This window comes from Oncorhynchus gorbuscha, linkage group LG07 (assembly GCF_021184085.1).
Source record: "Oncorhynchus gorbuscha isolate QuinsamMale2020 ecotype Even-year linkage group LG07, OgorEven_v1.0, whole genome shotgun sequence".
Taxonomy (NCBI): domain Eukaryota; kingdom Metazoa; phylum Chordata; class Actinopteri; order Salmoniformes; family Salmonidae; genus Oncorhynchus; species Oncorhynchus gorbuscha.
The window spans coordinates 54,150,346-54,167,894 of NC_060179.1; the positions used below are offsets into that span (position 1 = coordinate 54,150,346).

At 43.1% G+C, this 17,549-nt stretch overlaps 1 protein-coding gene and 1 long non-coding RNA gene across 2 annotated transcripts in view; one reads left to right on the forward strand and one right to left on the reverse strand.

Moving 5' to 3' along the window:
- LOC124040032 (outer mitochondrial transmembrane helix translocase-like) overlaps nucleotides 1-17,549 on the forward strand; it is a 135,262-nt gene that overhangs the window by 23,180 nt on the left and 94,533 nt on the right.
- On the reverse strand, nucleotides 11,176-15,493 carry LOC124040036. Its single transcript, XR_006839672.1, has 3 exons — nucleotides 15,434-15,493; nucleotides 11,553-11,724; nucleotides 11,176-11,390 (listed from the first exon to the last, which is right to left on the reverse strand). It is a non-coding gene; the product is annotated as an uncharacterized LOC124040036 (long non-coding RNA).

Genomic DNA, 17,549 nt, shown 5'->3' on the forward strand with positions numbered 1-17,549 from the left:
CAGTGCCCTTGTTTGGGTGTAGGGCCTGATCAGAGCCTGGAGGTACTGAGGTGCCGTTCCCCTCACAGCTCCGTAGGCAAGCACCATGGTCTTGTAGCGGATGCGAGCTTCAACTGGAAGCCAGTGGAGAGAACGGAGGAGCGGGGTGACGTGAGAGAACTTGGGAAGGTTGAACACCAGACGGGCTGCGGCGTTCTGGATGAGTTGAAGGGGTTTAATGGTACAGGCAGGGAGCCCAGCCAACAGCGAGTTGCAGTAATCCAGACGGGAGATGACAAGTGCCTGGATTAGGACCTGCGCCGCTTCCTGTGTGAGGCAGGGTCGTACTCTGCGGATGTTGTAGAGCATGAACCTACAGGAACGGGTTGGGACGGCGCGATACCATCCGAGTAGGGGCAGTGTGGGAGGTGTTGGATGAGAGCGAGAGGGAAAAGGATACAAGGTAGTGAGACTTGGAGGGGAGTTGCAATGAGGTTAGTGGAAGTACAGCATCTAGTAAAGATGAGGTCGAGCGTATTGCCTGCCTTGTGAGTAGGGGGGGAAGGTGAGAGGGTGAGGTCAAAAGAGGAGAGGAGTGGAGAGAAGGAGGCAGAGAGGAATGAGTCAAAGGTAGACGTGGGGAGGTTAAAGTCGCCCAGGACTGTGAGAGGTGAGCTGTCCTCAGGAAAGGAGCTTATCAAGGCATCAAGCTCATTGATGAACTCTCAGAGGGAACCTGGAGGGCGATAAATGATAAGGATGTTAAGCTTGAAAGGGCTGGTAACTGTGACAGCATGGAATTCAAAGGAGGCGATAGACAGATGGGTAAGGGGAGAAAGAGAGAATGACCACTTGGGAGAGATGAGGATCCCGGTGCCACCACCCCGCTGACCAGAAGCTCTCGGGGTGTGCGAGAACACGTGGGCGGACGAAGAGAGAGCAGTAGGAGTAGCAGTGTTGTCTGTGGTGATCCATGTTTCCGTCAGTGCCAAGAAGTCGAGGGACTGGAGGGAGGCATAGGCTGAGATGAACTCTGCCTTGTTGGCCGCAGATCGGCAGTTCCAGAGGCTACCGGAGACCTGGAACTCCACGTGGGTCGTGCGCGCTGGGACCACCAGATTAGGGTGGCCGCGGCCACGCGGTGTGGAGCGTTTGTATGGTCTGTGCAGAAAGGAGAGAACAGGGATAGACAGACACATAGTTGACAGGCTACAGAAGAGGCTACGCTAATGCAAAGGGGATTGGAATGACAAGTGGACTACACGTCTCGAATGTTCAGAAAGTTAAGCTTATGTAGCAAGAATCTTATTGACTAAAATGATTAAAATGATACAGTACTGCTGAAGTAGGCTAGCTGGCAGTGGGTGCGTTGTTGACACTACACTAATCAAGTCGTTCCGTTGAGTAATAGTTTCGACAGTGCTGCTATTCGGGGGCTAGCTGGCTAGCTAGTAGTGTTGTTTACGTTACGTTGCGTTAAAAGAACGACAATAGCTGGCTAGCTAACCTAGAAAATCGCTCTAGACTACACAATTATCTTTGATACAAAGACGGCTAAGTAGCTAGCTATGTAGCTAGCTACGATCAAACAAATCAAACCGTTATACTGTAATGAAATAAAATGAAAATGTGATACTACCTGTGAATGCGACCGGGTTGTTGAGTCTATTCAGAAGACGTTGGCTAGCTGTTGGCTAGCTGTCGGCTAGCTGTCGGCTAGCTGTCGGCTAGCTGTTGGCTAGCTAGCAGTCTCCTACGTTAAGGACGACAAATAGCTGGCTAGCTAACCTCGGTAAATTAAGATAATCACTCTAAGACTACACACTCTAAACTACACAATTATCTTGGATACGAAGACAGCAAAGACAGCTATGTAGCTAGCTAACACTACACTAATCAAGTCGTTCAGTTGAGTGTAATAGTTTCTCCAGTGCAGCTAATCAGTGGACGTTAGCTAGCTGGCTAGTGAAGACTACGTTAGGACGGCGAAATACGATAATTACGCAATTATCTTTGACACAAAGACGGCTATGTAGCTAGCTAAGAAGAAATTGCTAAGATTTAGACAAATCAAACCGTTGTGCTATAATGAAATGTAATGAAAAAGTTATACTACCTGCGGAGCGATGTGTCGATGCGACCGCTCGCTCCAACCCGGAAGTAGTCGATGGTCTTGTCCACCGTGCTGCAGCTCAGTTTCAGGGCCTTGGCAATCTTCTTATAGCCCAGGCCATCTTTATGTAGAGCAACAATTATTTTTTTCAGATCCTCAGAGAGTTCTTTGCCATGAGGTGCCATGTTGAACTTCCAGTCACTATGAGGTAGTGTGAGAGCGATGACACTAAATTTAACACACCTACTCCCCATTCACACGTGAGACCTTGTAACACTAACGAGTCACATGACACCGGGGAGGGAAAATGGCTAATTGGGCCCAATTTGAACATTTTCATCTAGGGGTGAACTCACTTTTGTTGCCAGCGGTTTAGACATGAATGGCTGTTTGTTGAGTTATTTTGAGGGGACCGCAAATGTACACTGTTATACAAGCTGTACTTTACATTGTAGCAAAGTGTCATTTCTTCAGTGTTGTCACATGAAAAGATATACTCAAATATTTACAAAAATGTGAGGGGTGTACTCACTTTTGTGATATACTGTATATGCATGCAAGTACAGTATAATAGTGATCAATGGTTTTCACTGTCCTCTAAATATGTTGAGATATATTGATTTACAATAATATACTGCAAGTACTGGCTTCTTAGTAAAAGCAGTGTTACTGCCTAAATGAATGTAGATATCTCCCGTGTTATCTGAGTGTGATCGCTTTCTTAGTCGAAGCTTAAGTGTTACTCTTTTTATAGAGGTGGAAGTCAAATGAAAAGCAATGAGCAGATCTATCAAAGGTTATCAGTGTGTAGCCACTCTCAATCCCCTTTGCACTGGTTTTATCATCTGTCAAACAAATTAGCCACAGATCTGCATGATCAAAGTGCACTTGGTCCTCCCCAGCTCTCCCTCAGCCAAGGCCCAACTATTTTTACTGAGAAATTATAACCTGCCTCCACCAAGCTATGAATCATAAAGCCCTGATCCACTCGACTGTAGTTTATGACATCCTCGCGGGTTCACAGCATTTCACCTCTCCCCAAAGTACCCCTTCAGGTTTCCTCAACTTTTATTGCCCATAGACTGTCACCACCACTTGCGACCCTGGCCTCGAACTGATATCCCTCCCTTCGTTCATCTCTCCGTTATCTGTCCCTCTGGCCGGACCACACCCTCTTCCCATGGAGGCCAGCATATAGCAGTGCCTCCTCTGCTGCCCGCCTGCCCTACCGCCTGCCTTTCTCCGATGACATCATCCGTCCTGTCCGGTCACAGCACAGTGCTGAGAGCCTTTAGGCCACTGCTTTGATTTCCCTGAGCTGCAGATAGCCACAGATAATTACAGCATGATAGAAATAAGAATAAGTACTGCCGCATGGAGCGGAGGGGAGTATGATGGAAGCACCAGAACCAGGGCAGTCAGGCAGTCACTCACCTCCTATATTTGACCCCTCATTCTCTGTGTCGGCTCCCACGCCAGTCTGATATTGAGAAACCTAATTCTTGTTCCGTTCTTATGAAATGCCTAACTGTTCTTGGCAGGCACGCCTCGCTTGTGTGGCAATTTGTGTTTTTGGCAGCCAAGTTTGATTTGTGGCTTTGATAGTTTGAGATGAATAGTATGCACACTGAGGATTTCTCCCCAGAACTCCCTTTACTTACAGTATGCTTTTCAAATTCATTAGTAAACAGCCATATTGCACATTTCGGTTTATTCATTGTTGAAACATTCATACCTTTTAGTTATTTATGCAGTTGTATCCTTTGAACAGGTTCAGGTTTATAGTTGGACTGTGTTGTTATGCACAGCTTCTCTATTCAGACAGTGTGTATGTCTGTCTGCCTGGGGTAGCTACAGCAGTGCTTCAGTCTGGTGTGCCTAAAATGATGTAATCCTTCTCTCTGATTACTGTCAGAGTTGCATCGTTTTTCTTTTTTCCTGCCTGCTCTGTGTCGTCTTACAAAGACGAACCATAGAGGGGACAGAAATGTGCAATATATGTCTCCAAAATATATGTTGAGGACTTGATGATGCTAGAGTGTAGGATACAGTATATGTTCTGTATGTATGTTCCTCATTTTACGTCACACCTACAGATTGTTTCCTGTTTCCACTTCGCTGCTTTTTCTGTCCTCTTGTTTCTTGCTGCTTTGCATTGCAAGTGCATGTGAAAATATATAATGGACTTTCTGTTGCTTGTTAAGGGTAAGGAAACAAGTAAAAGGTTTATTGGTTCCTCACTGTGGTTGATGAGACGTCTTATAAAGGAGACGGAAACAAGTGGTGACGCACATCCCCTATCCTCTGGGGTTCAAGTATTTCACACCCACTTAACGCGTGAACCCCTTATTTACATAGCTCCCCCGTAAGTACCCAAAATACTTCCAAAGACTCCTGCCTACCAGCACTTTTATTCAAAATAGAAACTATGGCCACAGATGTCTCGCCAGGTTCTGTCTCTGCTGCACAGAGCACTGTGAAGGGTTTATATAGCAGCTAGGTGGCTTCACATTCACAGGCCTGCCAGTGTGCACAGATGATGTCATCGATTGAAAGCACCAAACACATCCATTTTAGGGGTTGCATAGATGTCAGCCAAAGCTCTGCACTAAATGGGTGGTATGCAATTTTTCAATTCTCTACTCACTGGCTGAATTTGAGTAAGTAGAATTTTTTTCCAGTTGTACCAACGGCTTTCATTCGTAGAGGAACTGTTGTGTAGTTTGAAATGGGGATTATTGATTTCCTATTCTGTTCGATTCTGTTCTGTCCTGCTGCACTCCGACTGCACCAGTGACACTTCTACAGAGGAGAGAAGAGGGGATGTTCCATAGATTTAGAGAACTAATATTTCGTAGGTAAACGGTGTACTACTGCAACTTTTATGAATGCATTTGGTAGCTATCCATCAACCCAGTTCAAAGTCAGAAATAAAAAATACCTTTCTAGTTTAGTTTGCATGATACAAAGCAATATGATTAGCTGGATCAGTATGAATAGGTTAAGCTGGTCAGAACTAGTGCTTAGCTCCCCCTATAAAAAGACAGTGGAACTTGCACATTTTTACTCCCTCCCTGCTAAAAATAACCACTCTGGCTTGACGTCAGTCCTGGAGCCTGCAGGTTGTCGCTCTAAATGTCTCTGTTTGGGACAGAATTAAACACAACCTATCTCTGAAATAAACCTAGCCATTTAAGCCCTGAGGTGCTCTGTTTACCCAGAAAATGGTTTAACTGACATCGGAGCAACCTAGCTTAATTTGCTTGGCTACACAAAGGGGTCCGTTAAGCTTGTTTGCAGAAAGGGGGAAAAAAACTCCAGCAAATACATTAAGAAACATCCCCTGAGAATGTGTGCTGTAGCTCGTACCCCATATACGGGTTGAAAATGTCAGATTTAGTCACTGATAAATGTCTAAATTGGAACACAGTGGCTGTACAGTAACATGCTATACATTACGTCAGAGCTTTGCGCTTCACAGCGCTGTGTGGGTTTTGACTGACAGCCGTTCTGAACTTGAGCACCGCACGCGACAAGTAGTTGCTCCCATCCCTCCCCTAAATGTTTTGTTTCTCTCAGTGAGGGAAATGCTGTATATTAAGAGGACTCTATGTATTTTTGAAAGATGAGACGTTGAGGATTATAATAAATACCACTTTGATGTCATACAAGTAAACATCTGTGAGTCCAAATGTGCACTTCACACTTCCATATCATAAAACTCATGTCATAAACAGGGTCAACATGTATAATCACTGTGTTTTAGGGCTGGGCGGTATACCGTATTTTATGATATACCGGTATTGATGCACAGACCGGTTTGGGTTTTTACTTTATCTTCTATAACGTCATTTGAACTTTTGGCTTGTTAAATGTGATATGCTGTGTGCAACGTCCATTTTTATAGTTTACTTCGCTATTTAAGTCATCTCTCTCGACGCAACTTTCCACACAGACCTAGCCGCGCCCCGTCACTCAAGGAGCACATTTGTTTCTCGACTACGAGACACTTGAGTTCAGTCTGCATGGTCAATGCAGCACATGCACCAATGTCGATGACAACGATGCTGTTTTATCTTTGCTTCTCAATATAAAACCACTAGTGTTCTATAATTGCATTATTTGTTTGTGTTTCTTACATCTGCAAACAGCTAGTTTGTTCTCTGCAACTTGGGCCTAAATCTTGTTAGCTGCTAATGCTAATCACTAGCTAGTTAATGAATCAGCGCAAACGTAATTAGCTATAGAGCCTGATTAATACCAGTGATAGTGCAGACCTAAATCAGCTGGTTGTTTGTGAAACAGTATCTTCTAAATCAAAGGGGAATACACGAAGCAAGAATGTTAGCTAAATTAGGTAGATTATAGGGTTCACTAGGAAAAACTTATCAACACTTTGGTTCCTACCCTGTCACAACTCTTCCCTGGCATTTTCATTTGTTGTCATGTCAAACAACACTGTATTCAAAGTTCCCACTATTATATTCCAACCATAGAATTAGAATATTCATTATATTTCCATGATTCCAACAGTTCACCCAAGTGTAAAATGTCAATTGCAACATTTATTTAAAAATAAGGCCTAGATGTTTTACCCATATCGTGCAGCCCTGCTTGGCAGTTTGGAAATGATATCAAATGAGTGCAGGAAATGCAGAAATTGATCAATTATTTTGGGTTGAATTGAACAGTTTAAAACAATCAGAATGGAAAAAGCACCATTGAAATCACTTAGAATGTATGTGTTGTCACTCTAGGGTCACGCACTACTCATAAAGCAAATGTATAATTTTTATTGTCCTAAAACATATAATACCGTGCAAGATTTTAAAAAATACCATAACATGATATTTTGGCCATATCGACCAGCCCTATGGTGTTTGATGCACAGTTACAAGATGATATGGCGTCATACCTTGGGTTGTTCTGAACAGAATGTTGTCTGTCATAGGGATTTCAGCAGAAGAATTTACTTCCCTGTTCATTTTCAACGAGGGCACACAGAGAAATGTGCGGGTGATTGTGAGAAGGTGAGTGGTGAAACCCTGCTAGCGGAGCGGTTGAAAAAGTTGCGCTCTGTTTCATGCTAATTTCAAGCGTTGGAGCGAAGCATTGTCAAGAGGATGCGCCACCTCTGGTCAAAACCCACTGTATTCACTATGGAACACGCACCTGAATGCACTCATGACTCCTTTCTATGCGCACCAACATTTCTCTGAATTGCCTTTGTGAAAGCCTAACACTGTAAGATTGCATTTTATAACTTAGCTAGTCATGTTGGCAATAGAACAAGCATTCAAAGGATGCCCACCTGACCCAGATCGGGATTTATACGTTTTTTATTTATTTTAGTTTGTTAACAATAGTAATTGTGTGACGGTGGGGATGCAGGGTTGTGTTCCAAACAAAACAACTTGAAGTGTGCCTGTTCTAGTTCCTCAACGGCACAGCTTGGAGAGCTAAAAAAAAAAGCACCTCATAGTTGAAGACTCTTCTTTGAGTCATGAAAGTGCGTTGAAATGACTGTGCACACTTTGGAAAGGTGTGTGTGTGTGTGGCCACTTGGAGACACCAGTTAGTCCTCTCACTCATATCCTTGTATTTTTTTGTTGTCTTATGTTGCACCTACCCCACATTTTTCAGTAATATTCTGAACATGTTACTGAATGTATCCAGAATGTATTCAGATATCGTTATCAATTAATTCTGTGAAAAGTACAGTAAATGTAAAATGTACATAGAATCAACAGTGTAATGTTTGGATTCAGTCTTGTGTCAGGTGAAATGTTGTGTCCTCAACTTTGCTCGAATAATTTTCCCATCATCTCCAATCTGTTCCCTTATAATTGCTCGGATGTGTATGCCTATGCTTTTCATATCCCTTCTGTAAGAAACATTTCAATGTAGCCCTATCCATATAAGCCAATTCCCACGAGTGTAAAGGGTTAAAAGTACACTGTTGCTGCAGCTGTGGAGGAGTTGGTCAGAATCAGATCCTTGCCGTCTTCCATGCATCACCCCGGAGATAAAGAGGCCAGAAGTTTTCTTCTACAGAAGCAAGACGCATGCTACAGCGAGAGAGATGTGCGAGGGGATGTATGAATGTCCAGACCGGTCTATATGTTTGCCACTCATATCTCTAGTCTGACTCTGTGGCTTGGGGAGAAGTGGTAGCTGAAAGTGAATCTTTTTTTGTGGTGAGGAACAGCAGAGTCAGTTACTGGCATGGCTATCTGAGAGCTTTGTCTGAGATTTTATCTTTTAATAATGCAAAATACACAAACAGAAGGACACCAAACAGTCAGAGAGAAATAATGCATGAATGAGATATTCTGACCCGTTCTAATGGTAAAACCCCAAGTAGGCTACTTCATCCAGACTCCTCTGTCTGGCCAACACACTACCTCATTCTCTTTGTAGAGTGTCTCTAATCTGACCCTAATCTAGATGCGTGCTGCAGTTGGAAAAGTCATTTAGCTCCCTTCCTAAAATATATTGTCTACGCCATTCGTCATTCCAACAAATTAGTTCTCAGATGGGATCCATTAGGAAACGGGGCTAATGACGGGGCCGGTCACTCCTGTGTGGGGGCTTTCTGACCGCTGACAGACACAGAGTGCTGGGCGCTGAGCCGCTGACCTCTCCTCTCTTCCCCTCTCAGTAAGCACGCCAATGACTCACCCTGCCCAATAAATATTTTACTTATTGTTGGACACAGTTCATGTACAAGTGCATTAAAGGTTAGCAAAACAACCTCCTTTTTCTTTTTTTCCCCTTCTAACTAATGGGATGCCGTCCAAAACCTCTCAGGCAAATATTAAATCAACCTTTAAAGGGCTAAGAGATCATAAATTGGGGGAACGGTGCAGTTAGAGCTCGCCTCACGCGCGGAGTGCTGGCTCTATGAATAACTTTTCAATGCGCTGCTGTGGTGCTGGGGCCGAGCCCCCCTAGGGAAGCAGCCAAAGGCAAGGTCCTGGCTGGGAACAATGGAGAATGGCTGGGAGTAGTGTTCTGACCCATTCAAACCTTTGTGTTCACTCGCAACAATGTCCATTTAAAACAATACTAACGTGAAATAAATCTCCTACCACCCCCGTTTTAAAAATAAACAGATGCTGATGATTTTGTGAATAAACACTTGCCAGTAAGAGTGCCAGGACTTAGCTTTTTTCATTGAGTCCTTGGTTTGTGAGGCGCACAGTTTATGCTTTGCATATCACATTCAGCTATGCTTTGTAAATTACGCTTGGAAGCATGGCACTCAAGAATGTTTACAGTAACAGTGTGTGCAGAGCAGCTGAGATGTGGCACTTTGTACTTCCTATTTTACCATCTTATTTCTTAACTGTTGTCACACTTTATCATTCCTGACAAGGAAAGCGTGTACATCACTTGACACCTAGGCTTCTGTGTTAACAGGTCTGTGGTTGTGGTCAGTGTATTTGCAGTGTTCTCATCTCATCGTGCTGTTGTATGTTAGCCTTCCTCATTTTGTCTTGCCGGTTGACTATCCTTTATTATAAACCATTCTTATTACAGTGAGAGGGACATACATGGATCTTCTCAGATTATCAAGGGCAAGTGTTAGGTCAGCAAAAGCAAGGGTGTTATTTTAATAATTTTTCATGGGTTGTGGGATTATTTAAGATGATTTAAGATTCTCTTTGAAGAGGTAGGGTTTTTAGATGTTTTCGGAAGGGGGCAGGGACTCTGCTGTCCTAGCTTCGGGGGAAGCTGGTTCCACCATTTGAGGTGCAAGGATAGAAAAATAGATTTGACTGGGCTGAGCTGAGCTGACCTCCCGTAGGGGGAGAAACCAGAGGTGGCAGAACGGCAGTAGTGTAAAGTACTTAAGTAAAAAATACTTTCAAGCACTACTTAAGTAGTTTTTTTGGGTATCTGTACTTTTACTTCACTATTTATATTTTTGACAACTTTTACTTTTACTCCAGTACATTCCTAAAGACAAGAATGTACTTTTTACTTCATATGTTTCCCTGTCACCCAAAAGTACTTGATACATTTCGAATGCTTAGCATGGCAGGAAAATGGTCATGCGCTAATCAAGATAACATCCTTACTGCCTCTGATCTGACGGACTCACTAAACACAAATGCTTTGTTTGTAAATTATGTCTGAGTGTTGGGGTGTGCCCCTGGCTATCCATACATTTAAATAACAAGAAAACAGTGCCTTCTGGTTTGCTTAATATATGGAATGTGAAATTATTTATACTTTTACTTTTTGTAATTAAGTATATTTTTACAATTACGTTTACTTTTTATACTGAAGTACAGTACCAGTCAAAAGTTTGGGGACACCTACTCATTCAAGTTTTTTATATTTAAAAAAAACTATTTTCTACATTGTAGAATAATAGTTAATACATCAAAACTATGAAATAACACATGGAATCATGTAGTAACCAAATAAGTATATTTTAGATTTGAGATTCTTCAAAGTATTCACCCTTTGCCTTGATGACAGCTTTGCACACTCTTGGCATTCTCTCAACCAGCTTCATGAGGTAGTCACCTGGAATGGATTTCAATTAATAGGTGTACCTTGTTAAAAGTTAATTTGTGGAATTTCTTTCCTTCTTAATGCATTTGAGCCAATCAGTTGTGTTGTGACAAGGTAGGGGTGGTATACAGAAGATAGCCATATTTGGTCAAAGATCAAGTCCATATTATGGCAAGAACAGCTCAAATAAGCAGAAAGAAATGACAGTCCATCATTACTTTTAGACATGGTCAGTCAATTCGGAAAATTTCAAGAACTTTCAAAGTTTCAACTGGATGCCAGTGGAGTGTGTAGAGTAGCGTGTGACATGGGAGAACTTCTAGTCCAGGCTGGTGATGACGTGCCTGGATTAGGACCTGTGCAGCTTCCTGTGTGAGGAAGGGTTGTGCTCTGGATGTTGTGGTGCATGACCCTGCAGGAGCGAGTCACTGCTTTGATGTTTGCAGAGAACCACAGTGTTTGTTGTCCAGGATAGGATAAGTAATCCTTCTCACCCCCCCCCCCCTCTAAGATTTAGATGCACTATTGTAAAGTGACTGTTCTACTGGATGTCATAAGGTGAATGCACCAATTTGTAAGTCGCTCTGGATAAGAGCGTCTGCTAAATGACTTAAATGTAAATGTAAATGTCCAGGGTCACGCCAAAGCTCTTTGCATTCTGGGAAGTGGACACTGTGGAGTTGTCAACCGTGATGGAGAGAGAGGTCTTAGTGGAGGCAGGCCTTCCCCGGGAGGAAGAGGAGCTCCGTCTTGTCGAGACTTGTGTCGCTACCTGGGTGTTAGAAGGGGGGAAGGAGAAAAGTAGTTGAGTGTCATCCGCATAGCAATAATAAGAGAGACCATGTGAGGATTTGACGGAGCCGAGTGACTAAGAGGGCCTAGAATCAAGCCCTGGGGGACACCAGAGGATTTGTATATGAATGTTATTAGGGACCTGCCAAGGCAGTGGTGAGAGCACGTGGTGCAGACACAGATCCTCTCCACGTCTCCTGGTACTAGCGGCCTGTCCGGTAGGATGCAATCCAACATTGTGCAAAGCCTGAGATGCCCAGCTCTGTGACGGTGGAGGATCCGATGGTTCACAGTGTCAAAGGCAGCGGATAGATCTAGGAGGATGAAAACAGAGGCGTGAGAGTCAGTGTGACACTTAGCTCTTCCTGTGAAGTGAGACACCATTAGCAGGTGTCTAACCTGGTCAATTATCATTTTCATGATTTTTTAAATTTTATTTAACTAGGCAGTTAAGAACAAATTCTTATTTACAATAACAGCCTAGGAACAGTGGGATAACTGCCTTGTTCAGGGACAGAACAGATTTTTACCTTGTCAGCTCAGGGATTCGATCTAGCAACCTTTCGGTTACTGAGCCAACGCGCTAACCACTAGGCTACCTGCCGCCCCATGCAATGGATGTGATGTTCTCCTCCTTACTAATGGGCATAGCTGGGATCCTCATAGAGCACCATTAAGGTAGCTCACTGAAGCCCCATATTGCCCCAGTCCAGGGTCAGATATGATTTAATTCCCCTAATTGTTAAAGATAGGATTATTTAGGAAAGTAATCTGATCCTAAACCTGTAGTTTTAGGAGGGAAACATGCACCTTGAGTGTCACAGTAGTCCTACATTTAGCGAACTAGACACCTGACTCCCCCACTAGAGCTGCAGTGATTAACAGTGCCTGCCAGTACACACTCCCTGCTCACACTCCCCACTCATTTGGAGTCCAGCAGCAGCACTGCAGGCCTGTGGTTCTTCCTAGTACCTTGGCCCAGGCTGCAGGGCCTATAAATCTCATCCAACCCAGTACAGTCTTTATGTAGCATGGCAGTCTAGCACCCTGACATGGTGAGTAAACATGCCATATATATTCTGGGCCCTCCTCCCTTCTGGCACAGAGTATATTTTATTATAAAAAATGTTTTAACATTTATTTAACTAGGCAAGTCAGTTAAGATCAAATTCTTATTTACAATGACAGCCTACCAGGGAACAGTGGGTTAACTGCCTTGTTCAGGAGCAGAACGACCGATTTTTACCTGGCTCAACTGGCTCAATGCTCTAACCACTAGACACCCTGCCAAAGTTCTACTAACAGTCTGCATATTAGTGAATTGTGGGACAGGACTATAGCAGAGCAGTGATATATAAGAAGAGGCTGGATCGATTCATTTGGTTCTGTGCTTCGAACTCACACTGTGGACAGTCTGCAAGGGTATTGGGCATCACAGTCGGTCTTCCTGGTGTTGCCTTAAGGACATGCCACACAAGCAGGGGAGTGATGGGCCGAATGTTTAATACCCAACTCTGAACTTTGGGATTTTATATGAAAACGCCCTTGCCTGGCCTGCATGTTTCTCCCTTCACACTCTCTCTCTCTCGCTCTCCCCCTCCCTTTTACACCCCATTGATCGGCTGTGAGCCGTCGAGCGAGTTTCACAATAACATTCTCTTTTACAGCCTTGCCCCTGCCAGATGGGGAAGAGGCATTGCCGTTTATGATGTGTAACCGGGCCTTCCAAGTGATGCGCGACTCCACATGGCTGCCACTCCGCCGCCCGCACAGATCCTTTACAAGGTTTGACAAAAATGCAATTAAGTGAAAAGACATTGCGGTGTGAAGGGGCGAAGCGCTTGCCTCCGGGGATGGCGACGTGCAGGGGAGCATGTATCCTATCAGACTAGAGGACATGTAGACACAGGAGAGTAGAGGGGCTAGGAGAGGAGCAGCCATTTTATTTGAACACGAGGAGAATCTCAATTGCATTTCCTTGATTCCTCACGTCATCTCTCCTCTGACCTTCTCATCCAATGGGTTTTGAGAAGGAGGCAGACAAGAGAAGATGCAAGGGATCAAGGAAATGCAATTGAGATTCTCCCAAGGGCGCATTGTTTCCTTCACATTACGTCATTCAACAAGGGAAATGGTGTGATGTGCATTCATTGCACTATACATGCCCCACTTCACCATACATTCATGTCTTAAAGGGCAATGTATTTCCTCCTCAGTGCAACTGTTGTGTGTTTTCAGAGCACCTCATTGTGAATCTTGAAATTAGGTAAAATACTATGTATTTGAATGGTGTTGAAGGCTTCCCCACCACCCCCAGAACAGATAGATAGCTATTTGTTTGCCATGGACCGTGACCTTAACATTGAGCACATTTTAGAGTGTAAACTTTTTTTTCATTTATGCTTTACAGTACTCCTTCCTCCCTTACTGACTATAGATACTGTGACTTCCACATCCACCTTATACTTCACTATACAAAGCTCTTCTCTTTTCTTCTTGCTGTAGTATAGTCATAAAGATTTGAATTATGGCATTTAATTAAGGCATTGATAGGCAGTTTAATTCTAGCACATCAGACAGTAAGCCCGCGGGTCCACATATAAAGGGCCATTGTAATTGACTGTTGGAATAAATCTTTCTTAAAGTATGGGGTGTAGACCATAGACAGTCCCAATTCGGATGTATAGACATTGTAAAGCATACCCGAGGGGCATTTTAAAAGGAATTGTTCATTTGACCTTTGCTACTGTACTATATGTGCTGTGCATTAATTTTAATACGGATATTGACAGGGTATGAACTTCTATACTAGGGATGGGCATTTGACGTTTTATGACTGTTCGACTACTCCCATGATTTTTTTCAAGTACTTGTAATGGAAAAAATACATGTTTTTAGAAGGGCAAGGCCAGCAATGGAAAACGAATATGTGAAAGTGCACAACAATGTCTAATTTATCAAAACCATTACAGATAACAAAACCTAATTGCTAATTTGCCTCATGTATATTCAATCAATAAAAAAACTATTGCCTTTAAGATTAATTTATTGAATCTATAATATCAACTGGTTATATTATATCGTGGAACACACTCTTCAAAAAGGCAGTAACCTCAGCAGTGGCGCTTGCTTGTAAAAGCCTATGGCTGTGTGAAGGCAGAGCCTTGTTTTGTTATACAGTCAAGACACATCTCTTTTTATAGCAAAAACATGATGTAATATAAAATTATTAAAATTATTTTTTCCAATCGAAAAAAAGTTGGCAGTGCAAAGTACACATCTCACACGTCTGGAACAGTTATTGCCAAAGAGAGATCGTTTGAAAAGGGGCTCAGTTTGGTGCATTGAAATAAACGATTTTCAGGGTTACAAACCAAAATATGTGTTATTTTCGATATAAGCCTAAATATGTTCGATTTTGTTTATTTTGTCAGTTTTTTTGTATTTTCTTAATGGATTAATCAATTCCAAATTGAACACTGCATGGTGATATATTACAGCCGCAACATCTGTCTGGTGAGTACGCCTAGGCTTGGTGATTCTGATGAAAATATAATCGTTGTCTTTATCAAACAAATGTTTTTGCATATTTTCATTGTGGAACCTGTCTATGTTTAGGGGGGTTATAGCCTAGTCTAACCAATTCTAAATGGCACTATCAGTTCGCAAAGTAGCCTAAGCGGAAAATAGACGGGATGCAATTATTCCAAAACTGCAGCTCGTTGCTGGAACACGTATTTCCCTACTTCAATCAACCAGTCCATTTTGATAAAACTGTTGTCATTGTGCAAGTAATGTAGCTTGTGTATCCCATCAGTTAGAGGCATTTTTATGCCCACCGTCCCACCGTTTTTATAGGCATTTACAGTGCATTCGGAAACTATTCAGACCCCTTGAGTTTTTAAACATTTTGTTATGTTACAGCCTTATTCTAAAATGGATTCAATTGTTTTCTTCCCTCATCAAACTACAGCGATTACAGCCTCGAGTCTTCATGCGTATGGAGCTACAAGCTTGGCACACCTGTATTTGGGGAGTTTCTCCCATTCTCTGCAGATCCTCTCAAGCTCTGTCAGGTTGAATGGGGAGTGTCGCTGAACATCTATTTTCAGGTATCTCCAGAGATGTTCGATCGATCGGGTTCAAGTCCGGGGTCTGGCTGGTTCACTCAAGGACATTCAGAGACTTCTCCCGAAGCCACTCCTGCGTTGTCTTGGCTGTGTTCTTATGTGCAGTTCAAACGTGCCCACTCCCACATCAAAGACCAGGGAGGCCACCGGTGCACACACACACAGCGGCAGCCCCGCTGCACCACCACCCCGCTGGAAAGTGTTAACCTTCACATCTGCACTGAACTCCAAGTACGCTGACACACACACACACACACACATACACACACACACACACACACACACACACACACACACACACACACACACACACACACACACACACACACACACACACACACACACACACACACACACACACACACACACACACACACACACACACACACACACACACGTGTGGGTGTGTGCACATACACACATTTGTTCTCTCTTTATGTTCATTTCTCACACACACACGCAGGCACACCCATGCTCACACACACATACACGTGTTCGCACACACACATACGGACGATCTTCGTAGATCCCTGCAACACATCCAGGTGATTGTATAGTAAAGGCCCCTGCTCATATGGACTTTTTTAGTGATAAACTGTACGCTCTGAATGTGTTTTATAGGAGCCGTAAAGCATTTGTTCAAAGCCACCAGGGTTGGAAGGAGCCACTCCTCTCAGCACATAAAGCACAGCTGGCCAAGTCTCTGCAAAGAGAATGCTGAGGAAATGTATAATGTATGGACAGACAGAGGGCAGGCACCCCCACTCCGGAGGCCTCTGTGGTGACACGTGTGAGAGGATAGCGTGTGTGCGTGTTGGTGTGTGTTGGTGTGTGTTTTGCAGTACTGTCTCTTGGTGAATGAAGGTGGTTGGAGAGGTCCAAAGAGGCCCCACTTTTGCAGAAGCGACTTTTTCAGATATATCTGTCTTCTCCTTTTTGTGCAGAATGAATATTGAGCGTCATAGTCAGTAAACCAACAGATATAAAAAGTAGGGCTGTCCCTGACCAAAAAAATATTGGTCGGCTGACCAGGAGTCATCTGTCGGTCTAAATTTTTAAATGTGTATTTTCCCATGTATAAACACATTTGAATCAAAACAAGTATATGCACTGAGCTTTAAGCAAACTGTTTGATGAAATAATTAAGATACACAAATGACTAGAGGGAGACCAACCGCAATTGATTTGATTGTGCTGGACCTGGCTCAGACTTGCTGCTTGTGTTTAAAAAAAAACTGTGAGTGACTCTGTAACTAGCACCCATTTATCTCGCTTCCTTCCCTGCTGCAGCGACCAACACAGAACATCAACAGTGTGTATCACACTGTCCGTGTTGCTGAAGCTGCAACGTCATTACAGCCATTTCTGAATGAAAAGTTATGTTACAAAAATCCCTCATTTGTTTAGGAAAAACATTCAAGTCAAATTTGATTGGTCACATACACATGGTTAGCAGATGTTAATGCAAGTGTAGCGAAATGCTTGTGCTTCTAGTTCCGACTGTGCAGTAATATCTAACAATTTCACAACAACTACCTTATACACACAAGTGTAAAGGAATGAATGAGAATATGTACATATAAATATATGGATGAGTGATGGCCGTGCGGCATAGGCAAGATGCAGTAGATGGTATAGAGTACATGAGTAATGTAGGGTATGTAAATATTATATACTGCTCAAAAAAATAAAGGGAACACTTAAACAACACAATGTAACTCCAAGTCAATCACACTTCTGTGAAATCAAACTGTCCACTTAGGAAGCAACGCTTGATTGACAATTTCACATGCTGTTGTGCAAATGGAATAGACAACAGGTGGAAATTATAGGCAATTAGCAAGACACCCCCAATAAAGGAGTGGATCTACAGGTGGTGACCACAGACCACTTCTCAGTTCCTATGCTTCCTGGCTGATGTTTTGGTCACTTTTGAATGCTGGCGGTGCTTTCACTCTAGTGATAGCATGAGACGGAGTCTACAACCCACACAAGTGGCTCAGGTAGTG